The 19,803-nt window shown below is 48.1% G+C and overlaps 1 pseudogene; it reads right to left on the bottom strand.

Annotated features, from left to right (window-relative positions):
• LOC137618675 (zinc finger protein 83 pseudogene) overlaps nt 1-19,803 on the bottom strand; it is a 184,000-nt pseudogene that overhangs the window by 29,691 nt on the left and 134,506 nt on the right.

Raw genomic sequence — 19,803 nt, 5'->3', positions numbered from 1 at the left:
CTTGAAAGACTTTCTCAATAAGCCTATTTTTTGTGCAATTGAAGAAGACGCAGACCTTATATGTTTCTCAAAAGTAAATTTACTGTCGAGAATCACACCTAAAATTTTGAAAGAGTCATACATATTTAAAGAAACATTATCAATACTGAGATCCGGATGTTGAGGAGCCACCGTCCTTGACCTACTTACAATCATACTTTGAGTTTTGTTAGGATTCAACTTCATACCCCATAATTTGCACCATGCACTAATTCTAGCTAAATTTCTATTAAGGGATTCACCAACCCTACATCTACAATCAGGGGATGGAATTGATGCAAAGAGAGTAGCATCATCTGCATATGCAACAAGCTTGTTTTCTAGGCCAAACCACATGTCATGTGTATATAGTATGAAAAGTAATGGGCCAAGAACACTACCCTGTGGAACACCGGATATCACATTCCTATAATCACTATGGTGCCCATCAACAACAACTCTTTGAGATCTATTACTTAAAAAATCAATAATAATGCTAAGAAACGACCCACCCACTCCCAACTGTTTCAGTTTGAAAACAATGGCCTCATGATTAACACGGTCAAAGGCAGCACTAAAATCAAGGCCAATCATACGAACTTCCCGACCACAATCAAGGGATTTCTGCACAGCATTGGAGATTGTAAGAAGGGCATCACATGCTCCAAAGCCTTTACGAAAACCCAATTGCAAACTAGGGAGTAGATGATTACCTTCAGCAAACCTATTAAGACGTTTTGCCAGAAGACGTTCAAAAACTTTAGATAATATGGGAGTTATGGAAATTGGGCGGTAATCACTGGGACTTGAGTTACCACAAACACATTTACATAGAGGAGTAACATTACCAATTCTCCAACTAGTGCTAAAAGCTCCTCTTCTTGCTAACTTGCGCAAAATAACATAACTTTGGAGCTAAGAAATCTGCTGTCTCTATAAAAAACAAAGGAAAAATACCATTTGGGTCTACACCTCCATAAGCATCAAGGTCCACCAACAGAGCTTTAATCTCACGAGATCGAAAAGCTAAACTAATTAGTTTAGCCTCAGGAAAACAGGAATGAGGAAGTTCAAGTTTTTCATTACTCTGTTTACTGTCAAAAACATCAGCCAAAAGGGTATCCTTTTCCTTTGGACAGTGAGTGACTGAGCCATCTGGTTTAAGTAAAGGAGGAACTGTTGCATCTACACCAAAGAGTGCAGATTTAAGGGTAGACCACCATTTATGTTCCAATGTGTTATAACCCATGTTATTTATTATTTAGTACATTTAAAACCATTATCTCTCTCTCTCTCTCTCTCTCTCTCTCTCTCTCTCTCTCTCTCTCTCTCTCTCTCTCTCTCTGTCACATCAAACGTAATAGCGGAAACTTAATTTTTCGATGACTTTAAAAATGGCCTAGTACTTTCTTCTTCTTTTACCTTTTTTGCATATGGTGAGGTGGGTACAAGTTGACTTATAACTGAAGTTAGGAAAAGTATTTTGGTTATGGAAAGGACAATTATCTTTCGTAACAGTTTAAAATTATCGTAAATTATGATTCTGACATTAGCAGCAGTTTTCGATTGTGGATTAAACGCATAAGGGAAAAACAGGTTTCCAGCTTTGCTACGAATTTAGGAATTTATATGGATACGATAAGTAGAATATTTGTAATAACATAATGTTTACTGAATGTTTGTTATATCATTAGTTATCACTTTGAGCATGTGTGTTTAATGCGTTCATTTGTTTATTATGATCGAAGATGGAGCGTAAACCAATGGAAGGTTTCCGTTTCAGGCAGCGTCATAAAGAAAAACATTATATAAATGGCATTCATTTAATTTATTTGGAAGTTCTAAGAAAAATTAAGTAAAACATTGGTAATAAGAAAGTCAACCTATAATCAATACTTGGTAAGATTGCTGTCGATGCAAAAACTAACCTATACACAGATGTGTAGATGCGTCTGTTTCTTCGTTATGATCAGAGATAAACGTAAACAAAACATTGGTTGTCATTTTTTATCGTGCTTTTTGGCATGTTTAGGAAACGCATGATATAAAATCGCCTTTAATATTTGTGCCTGTTTTAGTTTAGGGTACTGTAGTACATGCATTAAGTGTTCTGTACATTAAAGGGTAGTTTGTTAACAGTACAGACAGTCCCCAACTTACGAACACAATAGGGACCGAGAGTCTGTTCGTAAGTCGTATTGTTCGTAAGTCGTTAGTGTTAAATTTTGGTCTGGAGTAAGCGTAACCTAACTCAGATGTCTACGATTTTCAGCAGTAGAAGTCAACAAATAGCCCCATTTCATATAAAATAGGTTATTACAAATATTTTACTTTATCATATTACAGTAGTCTGTATAATACTGTAAAGTTCAGTACAGTATGTTGTTTTATTATCCTGTACTGCACACTACATAATGGAAACTTGCACAAACAATCGGCCATACATATGCACTGCATTTCTGAATCAGCTGACTTTAAGTAAAATCGTAGTAAATATAGTGTACTGTACATTTAGTACAGTACTGTACATTAATTCCTTTTTAAATAAATGTACTGAAAGATATTTTATTGTTCCATTACCCAATTTTTTTGCTAGAAACTTACGTAAACAAGCGGCCATTTGCATTATGTACTGTACTGTAACGTTTACCTTTTCACGCTTATCAAATCAGCTGACTTGTACTGTAATGTATTTACTGTATGTAACAGTACTGTGCATTTAACTGCTTCATGGTTGTTTTGGTATTGTTAAATAAAATGCAGAAGGTTAGTTTACTGAATTGTTTTATTTTAATTTTGACCGACGGAATCATTCTTTGTAGAGTATACGTCCCGTATCTTGTGACGTCATGTATTTGGCGGAAGAGCGCTGACAAACCGAATGATTTCCTTTCATTATGTTGCCGAGTAATCTTCTTACAGAATTCTCATAATCGAAACACCGAGTAACGATATCAAGTGTTTTAGTGGTCTGTATCATTAGTTATGAGATTAGTACAACTTACAGTGAAGTTAAGAAAAAAAAAGTCTGATGTTATATTTCTTCTGGCGGAAGGCGAGAGGCAAAGCAAGTGATTTTCTTCCGATCCGTTACTATTCCCATAATCGAAACATCGAATAAGGATATAAAGAATTTTTTAATATTTTTCAATGAAGACTTAACTGCATTAAAAATCAAAATACGGAGAGAGAGAGAGAGAGAGAGAGAGAGAGAGAGAGAGAGAGAGAGAGAGAGAGAGAGAGAGAGATTTCGAATATCAAGAAAATTATATAAATCAGTGTTATTCGTACTATATGTGCGCATAATCGTAATACTGCAGCGTCACCTTGAGATCAGCTGATCTCCCAACCAAAAGTAAATCAAAAGTAATTGTTGATTATTGAAATGCTCAAGAAATTAAAAAAAAAATATGAACGTGCTTTAATAAACCATAATTAAACACAATAATGTCTAATGAAATATGAAGGCTTAATATTGAACGAAAAATTGAATACTGTATGAAGCTTTAGAATTAACTACCCATATGCGATTGACAGAGCGAGCACACACACACACAGAAAGAGCTACAACGATTTCGCATGATACCTAATAATAAGAACTGTAGGGAAACTGATTTTCTGTAACATATTGGCGCTGATGTAATATTCATCTTGAAGATATTTCTAATATGTTAAGAAATAAAAAAAAAATGCCAAAAGTCTGATGACGTTATATTTCTTCTGACGGAAGGCGAGAGGCAAATCGAGTGTTCTTCCGATCCGTTACTATTCCCTTAATTGAAACATCGAATAAGGATATAAAAATTTTTTTAATCATTTTCAAAGAAATATGAAGATTTAACTGCATTAAAAATCAAAATACGGAGAGAGAGAGAGAGAGAGAGAGAGAGAGAGAGAGAGAGAGAGAGAGAGAGAGAGAGAGAGAGAGAGAGAGAGAGAGAGAGAGAGAGAGAGAGAATTTAACTTGAAATGAAATCTACGGATGTTTACGAACATGTTTGGACTTCCTTCAATTTGTGTTCGTATGTACCGTTGTTCGTAACTCGAATGTTCGTAAGTAGGGGAGCATCTACTACGTAAATGGAAGGTTTTAAAAGTCTGAATATACATGTTAAATAAATACGTAAATATGGTGTCCCTACTTCACGGATTTTCAGCTATTGCGGCCGGGTTTGGAACCTATCTACCGCGATAAACGAGGGTTCACTGTACGCCATCACCGTGGCGTTGTCGCACATGAGTGCCAACGAGTTCCCTCGGAGGAGAAGGGCAAATTTTACCAATGCTCTCTGTACTGCCATGAGCTCCAGAAGATTGATGTGCCGGGTCTTTTCCTCCACTGACCATTTCCCCTCTGCTGTTTCCTCGAGGAGATGAGCTCCCCACCCCTCCTTCGATGTGTCTGTGAAGAGCAGCATCTCCAGAGGAGGGGAGCTGAACGGGATTCCCTTCAACCTGTGTCTCCTGTCGGACCACAAGAGGAGAGTGTCCTTGGAGGAAGGGGACACCGGGACTATCTTCTGCGCGTACTCTTCCACTGACCAGAGGTCCTTCATGTTCCATTTGATCGGTCTGAGCTTGATCCTGCCCTGTGGAACCAACTTCTCCAATGAGACCAGGTGACCCACTAACCTCTGCCAATCCTTGGCCCTCACCGGAGTGCCCGCTAGGAACGGTCGAATCACCTGGTCCAGGTTGTCCAGCCTCTCCTGAGAGGGGAAGGCTCTCGTCAGCTGTGAGTCGAGGACCATCCCCAGGTACGTCATCCTGGTGGTGGGGACTAGCTGTGACTTCTCGAGATTGATCGTGATCCCGAGGTCCTTGCAGAAATTCAACAGAAGTGAGCCTTGATCCCTTAAGTCTGTCTCTGAGGCTAAAAGCAGCAATCAGTCGTCGAGGTACCTGATCAGCCTGATGCCCCGCTTGTGTGCCCAGGCCGATACCAGGGCGAAGACTCTCGTGAACACTTGAGGTGCTGTCGACAGGCCGAAGCAGAGGGTCCTGAACTGAAGAGTCTGAGCGCCCCACCTTACTCTGAGGAACTTCCTGCTGGAGGGGTGAACAGGAATCTGAAAGTAGGCATCCTTGAGATCCAGGGACATCATGAAATCCCCTTTTCTCAAGGCTGCCATCACCGACTTCGGTGTGTCCATCTTGAAGGGGGTCTTCTTGATGAACTTGTTCAACGCCGAGAGGTCGATGACTGGCCTCCAACCTCCCGTCGCCTTCTCCACCAGGAAGAGTCTGCCGTGGAAGCCTGGTGACGGCTCGTGCACGGGTTGTAGGGCTCCTTTGCTCAGCATAGCCTCCACTTCTGCTTGTAGCGCTGCTTTCCTCTCCGAGTCCTTGGGTGCCAGCCACTCTGCCCGATGATCGGGGATCAACGGGGGCGGCTCTGACAGGAAGGGAATCCTGTATCCCTCCCTGAGAACTGTCACCGTCCACGGGTCCGCTCCGTTGTCCCGCCATGCTTGCGAATAATGTTTGAGGCATCCCCCCACCTGAGGCGTGGGAAGGTATAGGGGGCCTCTCTCCCTACCTCCTTCTAGGGAGACGGTTGGAACGGCCTCTCCTTGACCCTGAGAATTTGGGCCTAAAGGCGGCTTGAGGTTGGGCACCACTCCTCCTGGAGGGCCGAGGAGATTGGTGCCAGGAAGAGGCAGAAGGCTCCTGCCTAGCTGGAGGCGTAGGCGGGTAGGCCCGTCTACAGAAGGTCTTCTCACAGGGGGTCGCCTAGGTAACTGCTGTCTGAGCTCGGCCGTACTCTTCATTTTGTTGACCCTCTTCATTGTCTTGGCCACTTCTTGTAGGGGGAACACCGTCTCGCACCAGACGGGAGAGTTTCTCAGGGACTTTGCTTCCCGCTCGGGGAGCCTACGGGATAACCTATTCAGTAGAGTGTCCCTTCTCTTCAGGACTCAGTTGGCCGTCTGAGTAAGGGACTGAAAAGTAAGAAACTTCATAGCCTTACCCCCCCGAGCGGATTAATTCTTGTAGAAGAGCCTGGTTGTCCGGGACTGACAGGTCGTCCGAAAGCTGAAAACCTGCCAACGTACAGGCCCATCAGTCCAGCCAAGAGGTGACATTAACAATGTCTTGTGAGGTGTCCTCCATCATGGCGGGCTCCGCTTGCGAAAGACCACCGGTGGGTTTAGGCTGCGCTCGTCCTTATTGCCCTGGTTCAGGGTAGCGACCGCTTTCTCCAATGAAACCCGGTAGGAGCTTGAAGGAACCCTGTACCCTCAACGAATTCTTAGGCCCTGACACAAAACGGTTCACATGCTCCATTCCCAGGGCAACATCAGGTGCTAACAGTAGGGTTAGGGATGGTTTCTGCTGGACAGGGTTGTCAACCATCCTGCCCAGACCTGAGAGCCAAGCTTGTTCTGCTGCTGGCTGAGGCTCGTCTAACCTATGGTGTAGTCGGATGAGCGCTAACACCTTACAATAAGACGAGACCTCGTCCGGAGAGCACTCGCCTGAGCCCACAAGCTCGTCCACGATCTGCACCTCCACGTCGGAGGTTTCATCGAACACGGAGGGATCCGTGGCCGCGGAGGCATCCCTCCCCTCCTGGCTGGGTGATGGAGCGGCTGCCTCCGTCATGGGTAGAGCCGCCGGAGCGGAAGTAGCCCTCATGAGTCTACCCCCTCCCGGGGCCATCCGGGTGGCACTGGTCGTTGGTCGCGGCAGCGGCGTATCCCGAAACTTGGCCGGGGCAGCTGCGACGAAAGATCCTGGAGTTGAGCCGCTGGGTCTAACCAGCGGAAGTTCCCGACACACGGGTGGAGCCGCTGACTTACTAGGTCGAGGCAACTGAAAGTGTGCCAACGGCTGCACCCGACGAGCGGGCGGAGCCGAAGAGACACTGTGCAAGGGTACGGAGCGGCTCCAGCAGCCACCGAGGCAGGCACTGGAGCGGCAACCTTCTTGCTGGATTCCCGATGGTGTCGGACTTCAGTAATATACCTCTTCCTCGATGAAGACTTCTTCCTGTACCAACTCCTCGAGGACTTCGACCTCTTCTTGGCCGGGCTGACGTGGGAGCTTGGTCTCCTCCTCCAGGAACGCTTCCTCTTCCTCCTGGAGTCCCGTCCACTGGAACTATCTGATGAGTAGGAGCTGTAGGTAGAGTAGTCGTCCGAAGAATACGAGCTTGCTGAGTCGTCCATTTCGATGACAAGCCTCCTGGGGGTCCTTGGTCGGGAAATCGGGGTCGAGGGCTCCATGAAGTCCGGCGGAAGCGTAGCTGATGGCGCCGGGGGTGAGCGAATGGCGGGTCGAGCGGTGAACCACCCGTCGAATTCCTCCTCCTGCCTCATGGGGGACCTGAAGGGAGTCCTTGGTGCTGTCCTCACGATGGAGTCGGCGTCTAGACGAGCACGTGGGTCGCCTTTCTTTGTTGCGACCACCCCCGGAACCCACTGAACCTGAAAAACACTGCTCGGGTGTGGGGGTAGGCGCTGATTCGGGCTTCCCCCACACCGGGTCTTCACCTAAGATGGGTCCTGCAGGCACCAGGCTGTCGTCCACTAAACACACTTCCGCCACACTAGCAGACACCCCACTCGTCTTCGAAGGCCCCTTATCCACAGATTCCCTGACATCAGACTCATGCCCGAAACAGACTTACCTCGTCCCCTACTCTGGGTAGGGGGAAGGTGGAGAGCCTATCTCTGACTGGACTGAGGGCAACGTAAGTGGCGAAGCAAGGCCCGTCTTCTTTGGAGATCTCTTGGATGCCTTCTTTTTCTTCTTAGCTAACAAGGTCCATTGCAGCTCCGGCCAAGACTCACACTCAGGGCACGTGGAGGTCGGGGAACACTTATTCCCCCGACACGAGGAGCACAAGGTGTGCGGGTTGACTTCGGGCCTCGAGAGCAGTGCTCCACAAGACTTACCAGCTTGGGGCCCGGGACAGCGACGCTGGGATTCCATGGTGAAAAGCGAACACGCAAGCGACACAAGAACACAAGGGAAAGGTGAGGAACACAACGGGAAACACATGGAACACAAGGGAACACGTGGTACAAGGGATGGAGAACACAAAGGAACACATGGTTTCAAGGTGATCGGACGGGATAAGTGAGAGAGAGCGGCGAGATGTAATCTACGCCACGACCAGACGCTTACTGACGAGCTAACAAGTGCGGCCTCACGCGCTGACCCGGGGTCGCCCCAGGGCGAGTATCCTTCTGCCCCAGAGCGCCCCGACAAGGTAACTGAGAGAGGGGGAACTACGCAAAATTCTTGGTCAGTGATTAAGGAGATCCCAGATCCTCCTAAGAAAGTAGTTCGAGGTAAGTACTCCGTGTTGGAACAAATCATTTTTAAACATCTGACTTAGCCGGTAGTTATATATATAGCTGATTGACACCTTTGGTGGAGGGTCAGAGACAGCCAACATTGTTGAAATTTACTTAATAGTTAATAAACAAGCTTAAGGGTTCGTACCTGATGAGGAAGCTGACTTCAATGAATTCCTGCCTCATTATGTCCACTTTCCTTACGAGATCCAGCGATCCACCCCGGGGGCTGAAGACCTCTAGGAGCTGTCAAACCGGTGAGAATACCTCTATGTGACAGGACCTCCTCCAATACCCTTGTTCCGGGCGCTCTCAAGGAACAAACTGACTACCTGACTAAAATCAATGATTGTGGAAGACTGTCGACCAATCTCCAGAAACAACCAAAAAATACAATAGTTCCAAGAGAAGAAAAGGGTATAAGGTTATGGGAATGTAGTGGTAGATCCTTCCCCCACTATTGCACTCGCTGCTACGAGTGGTCCCAGAATGTAGCAGTCCTCATAAAGAGTGTGGACACATTTCAAATAATGTGAGGCGAACACATATTTACTCCTCCAAAAGGTTGTGTCCATAATGCTTTGTAAAGATCTATTCTGCTTGAAGGCTACCGAAGTTACTACAGCTCTAACTTCAAGTGTCTTGACTTTCAAAAGCTTGAGGTCTGCCTCACTACAATGTGAATGAGCCTCTCTTATTAAGAGCCTGATGAAGAAAGAAAGTGCATTCTTCGACATCTGTAATGAAGGCTTCTTGACAGAGCAGCAAAGAGCTTCTGACTTGTCTCGTAACTCTTTCATTCTTTCCAGGTAGAACTTCAGGGCTCTTACTAGACACAGGACCCTCTCTAATACCTCACCAACCACATCCGAAAGGTTCAGAATCTCAAAAGCCTTGGGCCAGGGTTGAGAAGGGCGTTCGTTCTTAGCAAGAAAGCCTAGCTGCAAGGAACAGATAGCTTTGTTATCTCTAAAGCCAATGTTCTTGTTGAAGGCATGAATCTTACTGACCCTTTTAGCTGTCACCAGGCTGACCAAAAAGAGAGTCTTCATAGTTAGGTCCTTAAATGAAGCTAAATGCAAGGGCTCAAATCTGTCACTCATTAGGAACTTCAGGACTATATCCAGATTCCAAGCTGGTGATTCCTGAAGCCGTTCCTTAGATGTTTCAAAAGATTTGAGAAGATCCTGTAGGTCTTTATTATTCGAGAGGTCCAAGTTCATATGCCTGAAGACGGCCCTTAACATACTCCAGTATCCCTTGATGGTAGAAGTTGAAAACCTACGTTTCCTTCTAAGGTATAACAGGAAGTCAGCAATCTGAGTCATAGAGGTACTGGAAGAGGAAACAGAGTTGACTCTGCACCATTCTCTAAAAACCTCCCACTTGGATTGGTAAACCTTGATGGTAGAAGACCTCCTTGCTCTTGCAATTGCCCTAGCTGCCTCCTTCAAAAAACCTCTAGCTCTTGTGAGTTTTTCGATAGTCTGAAGGCAGTTAGATGTAGAGCTTGGAGTTTTGATGGTACCTTTCCAAATGGGGTTGTTTAAGTAGATCTACTCTTAATGGAAGGCTTCTCGGGGTGTCCACCATCCATTCTAGTACCTCTGTGAAACAATCTCTTGAAGGCCAAAAGGGGGCCACTAGAGTCAATCTGGTTCCCTCGTGTGACATGAATTTTTGCATCACTTTGGGCACAATCTTGAATGGAGGGAATGCATACACGTCCAGGTGGGACCAGTCTAAAAGGAAAGCGTCTATCTGGACTGCTTGGAGATCTGGTACTGGGGAGCAATATGTCTCCAACCTCTTCGTCTTCGAGGTTGCGAACAAGTCTATACAAGGACGACCCCAAATCCGCCACAGGTTCTTGCAGACCTCTTGATGAAGTGTCCATTCTGTGGACAGAACTTGACCTCTCCTGCTGAGACTGTCTGCCACCACATTCCTTTCCCCCTAAATGAACCTTGTTACAAGGGTTACGTTCTTCTCTTTTGCCCAGTAAAGAAGAATTCTCGCAGTCTTGTAAAGGGACCTTGTGTGGGTTCCGCCTTGTTTGGCTATGTAAGCCAACGATGTAGTGTTGTCGGCGTTGACCTGCACCACTCTGTTCAGTACTGACCCTTCGAAGCCTTTGAGGGCCAACAGGACTGCCAACACCTCCTTCTGGTTTATGTGGAGTATCTCCTGATCTTTTGTCCAGAGACCCAAGATCTCCAACTTGTCCAGTGTTACTCCCCACCCTGAGTCTGAGGGGTCGGAACACAACACAAGGTCTGGGTTCCTCTGTTCCAGGGAGAGACCTTCTCGAAGTTTGACCAGGTCGTTCCACCACTGCAGGCAACTTTTTACGGATTCCGTGATGGGGAGGCATTTCGTCTCTAGTTCCTTTCTCTTGTCCCAATCACGATTGAGGTGGAACTGAAGAGGGCAAAGATTCAGCCTTCCCAGAGAGGCAAACTGCTCCAAAGAGGAGAGGGTTCCCAGCAGACTCATCTACTCTCTCACAGAACACTTCCGTTTCTCTAGAAAGGAATGAAGTTTCGATAGGGCTTGCTCCGTCCTTGAGGCAGACGGAAAAACCCGAAAAACTTGACTCCGAATCTCCATCCCCAAATAAAGGATTTCCTGGGATGGTGTCAGTTGGGACTTGTCTCTGTTGATAAGAAGACCCAGTTCTTCTGATAACCTCAACGTCATTTGTAGATCCCCCACGCAGCGATTGTAGGAATGAGCTTTGAGTAGCCAATCGCCCAGATACAGGGAGGCTCTGATACCTCTTGAATGCAGCATATTTGCTATATTTAACATCAGCTTCGTAAATATTTGAGGGGCCGTGCTTAGGCCGAAACAAAGGGCCGAAATTGGAAAACTTCCTCCTTGTAAACGAACCTCAGGTAATGCTTGAAGTTCGGATGAATGGGGATGTGGAAGTAAGCATCCTGGAGGTCTAAAGAGACCATCCAGTCGTCCTTTCTTACTGCTGCTAGGACTGACTTCGATGTTTCCATGGAGAACTTCGTCTTCTGAACGAAGGCGTTGAGAGCACTTACATCCAGGACTGGTCTCCATCCCCCTGAGTTTTTGGGAACCAGGAATAAGCGGTTGTAGAAACCTGGTGACCGCAAATCTCGCACCCTCTCTATTGCCTCCTTCTCCAACAAGAGAGACATTTGATGTTGCATAGCCTGCATCTTTGACTCCTCTCTGTATCTGGCAGAGAGATCTATCGGAGCTACTACTAAAGGAGGTTTCCCTATAAAAAGGATTTTGTATCCCTCCTTCAGTAACTGTACAGACCAAGGGTCTGCTCCTCTCTTCTCCCAAGCTCGCCAGAAGCCAGAAGTTGTTCAGTCTGGCTCCTACTGCTGTCTGAAGGCAAATGCAGTCAGACTCTGCTTCGCCCTGGTTTGGATCCTCTTCTCCTTGCTCTCCTTCCCTCGGGTCTGGAACTACCCCTACAGAAAGATTTCCCTCGAAAGGGCTGCGAAAACTGTGGGAATGGAGCTTCTTCCTTAGGGCTGCAGCGTGCGAAGGAAGAAGGCAGACCCTACCTTGCTTTTATTGACACCAAATCCTGTGTGGCCTTTTGGGATAAAGCGGAAGCGACCTCTCTGACCAACTCTTGAGGAAAAAGAGAGGAAGAAAGAGGCGCGTACAGCAAATCTGACTTCTGAATGGGTGTAACCCCAATGGACAGAAAAGAACACATTTGAGCTCTTTTCTTAAGAACACTCGCCGAGAAAAGGGGTGTCAACTCATTGGATCCGTCTCTTAAGGCTTTATCCATGCACAATGTAATGTGGATGAGACTTTCAGTGTCAACATCCTTCAAGGCAGAAACCTTTTTCCCCAAGGCTCCCAGAGTGCAGTCAAGGAAATTGAATACCTCAAAAGCTCAGAAGATGCCTTTGAGAAGATGATCAAGCTCTGACGTTGACCAGAGAATTTTGGTCCTTCTCAGGGCTGTCCGACGAGGAGCGTCTACTAGACTCGAAAAGTCTCCTTGGGCAGAGGCAGGAACTCCCAAGCCGAGAACTTCTCCCGTCTCGTACCAAACGCTAGATCTGGAAGCCAATCTAGCCGGGGGAAAAGAAAAAACAGTCTTTCCCTGGTCCTTCTTGGATTGCATCCAGTCTCCCATCATTATCAAAGCTCTCTTAGATGACCGAGAAAGCACCATCTTTGTAAACAGAGACTCCTTCGATGCCCTCCCAAACATAAACTCCGAAGCTGGGGAACGAGGAGCAGCAGGCACAAAATAATTCGGAAAATCTTCGGTAAAAACTCTCATGAGTTTCTTTAAGTCAACCGAAGGATGAAGGGTCTTGGGATTTTCTCCTTCCGAGACTTCCTCTAAAAGATCAGTAAGAGAAAGGTAATCGTCGATCCCTTCCTCCGGCAAGTCTCTAATCGAGGTAGAGACGTCTTGTTTGCTAGGAGTCAACTCCTTAAGGTCCTGACTTTTGGCATCAACGGGTTCAAGATCATGACGTCAGGCGTCTCGTTGTTCCAACCCTTGACGCTCGGAACTATGACGCTCGCGATCAATACGATCGGAACTAAGAAGTTAGCGATCTCGACGCTCGGCTCGTCTGGCGTAATCATGACGTCCGAGGTTCTTAAGCTCGGCGTCACGTTTAACTCCTTGACGCTCGGTGTCATGCGGATCAGTTTCTCAACGCTTAGTAAGAGGTTCCTCATTACACCGCTCGGCGTCACGTCTAAATGCTTGATGCTTGGTGTCATGCGGATCAGTCTCTCGATGCTTAGCAAGAGGTTCCTCATTACGCCATTCGGCGTCACGTATAACTGCTTGACGCTCAGCGTCATGCGGACCCGTCTCTCAATGCTTAGAAAGAGGTTTCTCCTTAACCCGCTCGGCGTCATGGTTGCCAGGATTTCGACGCTTAGAAAGCGGCCCATCATCAAGACCCTCTCGACTTTTAGCCTTCTGACTCTTGGCGTCAAGATGTGAAGAATCCTGACGCTCGGGGTCTTGGTGAGCCACTCTCTTCTTGTGGCAAAACAGGAGACGTTGCTTCTACCACAATATCGCTTTCTACGTCGCTCAAGGAAAGCGCAGTGTCCAGGGGACGAAAACCAATCTGAAGGAGGAGGAGGAGCATGTACCGAGGTCATGCCAGTCTCAGAAAATTGTCTTGCAACCGGTGGGGCTGGACGCTTGACAGCTTCCGACATCCTTCTATCTCCTATCGATGTAATAGAGCGCTTGGCAGGAGAGCATTCTTCGGAGGAAGGAAAATGCTCTGGACTGCTCCAGTGGCTGCAACCAGGACCCTGAGGTGTCATGGCACGACGCTGATCAACAGAGTCAATCTTCCTCTTCAGAGGTCTGGATGCGAGACGCCAGCCCCGTCTGGGCGCTGCGTCATCCAAAGAGGACGAAAAAACTTTCACCTCACCTTTCCCATGGCGAGGGCGAGCGTCCTGTAAAGCGTCCACAGGTATGCTCGAGGGGACACCTGCTCGGGCATTAACACCTCTCGTTTCCTTTCGCCGTTCGACATTCCTTCACCCAGGGATTGGGGAGCTTGGAGAGGTCTATGGCTAGAAGAACGACAGGTCCGAGCAGACGCACCCTCCACTGCACTGATTAAATTCACTGCACTTTTAGCACTGACACTAGCACTCTTTAATTCTTTAACATCAGACATTAACTTGGTTGTCCGCTGCGAGTGACTCTACTCTGGTGCCCAGGGCTTAAATGTCCACCATCATGTCCTTTAGAGTTAGTTCATCAGTAGTAACAATAGTGGGATCTGAAACTACCACTAAAGGGGAAGGATTAGGTTCGTTGACACGGGGAGGGGAGCAATCTCTAGAAGAACGAGATAAACTCTAACTCCTTCTAATCCTTTCCCTCTCAAGTTGAAGAAGTGTCAGACATTTTGAATATTTTAAAGAGAGATCAAACGAGCAAGGGTCAAAATAACAAAATCCAATAGGAGTTCAAGAAAATCCAAAAACAAATCCAAACGAGCGAATGCCAAAACCAAATTGTACATCACCAAGATAACTGCAATTATACAGGTTACAGCGAGTGAAAAATCCAACGATGTCGCCGGTGCGGCGGCAGGGAAGATCTGAGGAATGACTGGAATGGTTCCAGGTACCTGGATAGAGGGCGCACTGGTGGTACACCTGGCTACCCAATCGGCGATTACCGCGAGTTTTCAAATTTCTCCCATGACGTCAGGGACTGAGCTATATATATATATATATAACTACCGGGTAAGTCAGATGTTTAAAGTGATTAGTAATGGCTGTACAAACTGGCGAGGAGGGAGAGCAGTAACAACGGTTCTCTATCCAAGCCAAAGCAAAGCGAAGTACAGTCACAGGTGTGTAGTTGAGAGGGGAAGCTACTAACCCCACAACCCCTGCTTACTATCAGTATGGTTGGTTAACCCTCACTAAATTCCAATGCCTATAAATAGCGTTGGTTTGTATTTCAGTTACAGAACCATTGTCATTTGTTCCAGTGCAACATACAAACCTTCTGCTCTTTACGTACAAGACTCACCTTAAGTGGGTTGAAGACCTCAAACCAACTGGCTGGCTATTGTCCCAGGATGACCTAATGTGCTTCATACGAGCTCCTCGAGAGGCAGCCTGACTCCTTGTTTTCCTCAAAGGATGACAGCCTGGGCAATCAGTGCTGGAAGGAGTAAAAGATTTCAATGGGAGGTGAATAGATAAGAACACAAAAGGGGTGAGCCTGTTATTAATCTATGCATTGAGCGACTCCACCTTGTTTGGAGAACGGGGACATAATAAATATGACAAATTTTTAAAGTAATATGACAAATTCGAAGATAATTTGTATTTTTCCTAACCATACAAACCTTAGCTATTTACACTGGGGTTTACCTTTTAGCGCAGCTGGAATGGCGAGCCATTAGAATTTAACGAGGGTGTATTACCCCCGCGCTAGTTAGCGGGGGGGGGGGGGGGGTAGGGGAGTGGTAGCTAGCTACCCCTCCCCCCCCTCACACACAGGTGAATGCTCACTTTCACTTAGAGGTAGGACTTGTTTGGGGGACAGGGCCGGCGGGCAAATATGTGTAAATAGCTAAGGTTTGTATAGTTAGGTAAAATACAAATTATCTTCGAATTTGTCATTTGTTCCGTGACCGAAATACAAACCACGCTATTTACAGAGGGTGACTTACCCCTTAGGTAGGGTGGAAAGTCTCCAGCCATACTGACTTTGGCTTTACCCGGGGACTCAGAATCCGAGTGAGTCGCACTCGAATAAAGGAGTCCCTGCACCTCACAAGTTCCTTGCTCCGCAAGGAACCGTGTGGCCTACATAAGCTTGTGTGAAGGAAGAAGTGTAACCCGTCCTAGGCAGTTGACTTGGAGTTCCAAAAGGAACTCTGAGTTAGGACGTTCCCAATACCACCTCGTCAGGGTATGGGGGACGGGACAGTATTGACTCAATACTCGGAACAAAAGGAAGCATGGTTTACCTGCAGAGGTTCGAGGTCAGCTATGCAGAGACCAGGATGCTGCTTCCCCGTAGAGGGGATGATGAAGAAAGAAGTAAGGGCCAGACATACTTCCTTCGTTCATGCAGACTAAAGCCTGATAACAATGCCCTCAACCTTCTGCTACCTGTCCAAAAAGGAGCCTGAGGTTAGACCAGCTGTTGTGTAGCCACCACAGAGCGATAGAAAATGTATCGAAACTCCTGTGGGTCACGCCCTGCAGGAAGCGGGCTGCGAAGGTCATTAGACGCTTCCAGACTCCAGCTTGTAGCACCTGCGTCACAGAGTAGTATTACTAGAGGACGAGGGACGTTGCGATGTATCCAACATCGTGCTGTAGGGCGACGTGATGGGGGAGGGTCTGGAGACAGGTCGAGATGAATGTCCTTGAGTCCGAGCTGAAGAGGTATACTGGTGACGCTCCCCCGTGTCCTCCTTGTGCTCCCAAATCGGCTGCAACTGAGGACAAACTGCAGCTGTTCCCAAAGCTAACCTCTTAATTCCTTTACTGGCAAGAAAGAGAAGGTTTTGGGACATCAGATACAGAATGGAGACTCGAAATCTTGAAGGAATTGGACCGAAGGGCCAGGACCCCAAGATTCTGAGTCTAGCCAACAACTCAGGAGCGAACCTAAATGTTGCCTTCCCCTCTTCCTTAGAAAGGGCGGAGTCGTACGAGACCAAGAAGATTGCTTATACACTGGCCGCGGCCAGAGTGAGGAGACCCAAGACGGAATACAATCCAAGACCTGTCGTAAAGGGTCTTGAGAAGATCTCTTAAGGGACTAAAAAGTCCGAGCCATGCTCCAAGTTGGAGGTCTCACTTCGACTAGGGCAGGGACGATCGTAGCTTCGCATGAGCAAGGAAAGATCCAGCGGGCAGTAAAAAGTTATTCCTTTAAGCCTGAAGGTCAGGGAAAGGCTGAGCGACAGGCTTCATTGCCGAGAGCGGAAAGGAGTTTCCTCCCACCGAAAGGCAATAAGACCGTTATTGCTGGAGAAGAGGCCTCAAGGGAAGAGGTATATCTCCCACGGCACCAACCACCGAAGACTCTTCACTTCGCCTGGAAGACTCCTGCGGATGACTATCGCAGATGACGCGACCTCCGTCCCGCGACTGTAGCGGGTTGTCTCTTCTTGAGGAGGAGGCGTAGTGTCTCCAGGCATGAAGCCGAAGTGACGCCCCGGTTCGTGAAAGATGTTGCAGTGTGGTTGTTTGAGTAGTTTGTGCCGTGGGAGAAGCTCTCCAGGGAGTTCCGTCAGGGGAAGCAGAGGGTCCAGAAACCGTTCTGCGCATAGTCCCAGTGGAGCTCTCCCATTGAAAGGCTGACAGACAACCTGGTCTTGTTGAGACCCATTCTCCACAGACAAAAAGGAGGGAAGACGCAGGCGTCGAAGTTGTCCCATCATCACCAGAATGCATCTTGCCAGAGTCTCGGGGTCTGAGATTGAGGGGAAGAACAGCGGAAGCTTGAGGTTCCAAGCTGTCGCGATCAGGTCCCCCAGACCAGGACTTGCTGGTTACTCAGGGCCAAAGACCCGCAGGTACACTCTCTCTAAGAGGCTCTGCTCGGATAGTCGGAGAGAACATTCCTCTGCCTGGAATGAGAGAGCCGATGGTGGTATTGAGAGTATCTCAATCATCTCGGTATCTCTACTGCAAGATGTGAAGGTGTGAAAATGCGTCCCCTGCTGGTTAGAACATGCCAGAATCATGAAGTCGACGCGCACGGAGCGACTCGGCAGGAGCTGGAGGATCTGTAGAGGGGCCAGACTACGGCCCCTAAGCCTGCCTGAATAATGGAGAGTTATCCTTCAGGTCCTGACCATAGGCCTGGACTGGAACATGCCCCCCCCCCCCCCCCCCATTGCAGGTCTAATAGTTCCGCTGGTCCCATAGGGGCCAGGAAGTCCAGTTAATCGTTGCCTGAAACCACCGGAACTTGGACCACCCCACATGGAACTTATCCTGAGGCGACCGTTCGGAACTATAGACGGGTCAATGAGGAAAGGAGAACTAGGAAACGTTCCAAGGTAGGGCTGAAAGCTCTGCTTGACTGAGAACAGGTACTGCAACTCTCCTCAGCCTTGCCACAGTCTACTGAAGGGAAGGCTCGGAGGAAGTGGCAACAGAATCTGGCGTCCTCAGGTAGTCACCCATCCAAGTACCGACCAGAACCGACGTTGCTTAACCTCACTGGACGGACGAGAAGCAGGGTTTCCAACGTGGTAAGGCCGTTGACTCAATATCATGGCCAGATACTCCAGATGTTGAGGCAGAAGAAGAGAAGGCTCCTAGCAAAATACCATGAACCCACACTCATGGTAAGCATCCGGAAGCTTGTCCCGGCGCTGAAGAAGGTTGAACCCGAGCCTACCGGAGTTGACCAGCCCTCCAAAAAGCGAAGGAGGCGGAAGCCTGCACCTGAGCGGCCATGAGGAAAGCAGGGAGAGTTCTCTGGGGAAAAAAAACCTGCGATGCCACGGCGGGATCGCCACACTGCATCATAAGCAGGAATACCTGCAGTCTAGGCTGAATTCCACGAGCTCCCTGGAAGATGGATGGAATGGAAACTGAAAGTACCCGTCCTTCCGATCCAGGGTTTAAGGAGTCCTGTCGCCTCGTTACCAGTCTGATCGATTCTGCTGTTCTACGCTGGACGAAGTTTGTTCGACAAACTTGATCAGGGCTTAAAGGTCGACTACGGAACTCCCGTCTCAGATACTTCCTTACAAGAAAGGATCGACTGAAGAAGCCGGGGGTGAAGCCATCGATGATCCTATGGAGGACCTTCTCCTAAGGTATGGATCATTCTGCCCAAACGGGCAACTCTTGCCGACCCTATGGCATAGAGGTTCAGAGACACTGAATTCGCTGACAGAGACGGCAGGCGCGATATCCTTGGCTGATCACAGAGATTGTGCGGGAATGGGCATCGGGAAGCTGTCATCCGGATGAGTAACCTTAAGCACCCTCCCAGCGTGAAACCTGCAAGGGGGGGGTGTGCCAATCCTAGAGTTCATGAACTCTGCCGCTCCCTTTAGGACTATGCCCCCCCCCCACAGGGGGAGCCTCCCGTGCCATCCGTTCCTGACAGAAGGAAACTGCAATTGGACACCTTGTCTCAGTTGTCGTAGCCGATAACTTAGGCCGACGTGGTTGAAAGAAAAAGGCGCTGGAGCCCTGCAGAGTCTGGAAGAAAGCGCCTTGGAGGAGTGGAAACGGAAGTCGACTTCCTCCGCACAGCCGCTGTCTAAGTCTCTGTCCTTGGGCACAAACAAACTCTTCTCAAGGATGGAATGGTGTCTGAGGTTGTCGACATCCACGGATGAGACACCCAAAAGGAAGCCCTCGGTCAGTGCGTCCAGATGGTCCAACATCGAGCTTGCACGCAAGTTAGATACTTATCGACGAAACACCAAGGTGCCTGAGCCCGAGAGGAGGAAAGTACCCAAGACCTTCCTGTAGCTTCCTTGAACCAAACCTCGGGCCGTAACCGAGGAGGGAAAGGACCTGGTAAGCCCCCTACACGAGGTGGAGAAGAGGAAGGGGTAAGCAGTCACCCCTTGGCCGATGGAGAAATCTCGAACGGAAAGCCCCCCGCCAAAAATCCTTCCAGGGAATGACGGGGAAGGGCTAACCCAGGTTCTGGAAAGAGGAGTGTTGCTCAGACCTCCCTGAAGATTCTTCCTATTCTTGCAAGTGCCATGCTCTGCGTTTACGGGGTGAGGCCGTGTTCTGGAAATACGCTCCAGAAGAACTCGCCAGGCTGGCCATGCTGCGGAAACCCCAATGGGAATCGTGGTCGCAATCGCCCTGGAGCTCGCGCGATGGTAAATCAATGATTTGCACGTGGGCGAACGTGGAAGCGCCCATGCGCGGTCACGCAGGAACGCAAACGAAGGTGAGCGAAGGAGCGCAGAAGGAGGGCGAGCGTGGAAGGAAGGGCAAGAGCTGGTGGTCG

Source organism: Palaemon carinicauda, chromosome 25 (genome assembly GCF_036898095.1).
Source record: "Palaemon carinicauda isolate YSFRI2023 chromosome 25, ASM3689809v2, whole genome shotgun sequence".
Lineage (NCBI taxonomy): Eukaryota > Metazoa > Arthropoda > Malacostraca > Decapoda > Palaemonidae > Palaemon > Palaemon carinicauda.
This window is presented reverse-complemented; position numbering and strand designations above follow the sequence as displayed.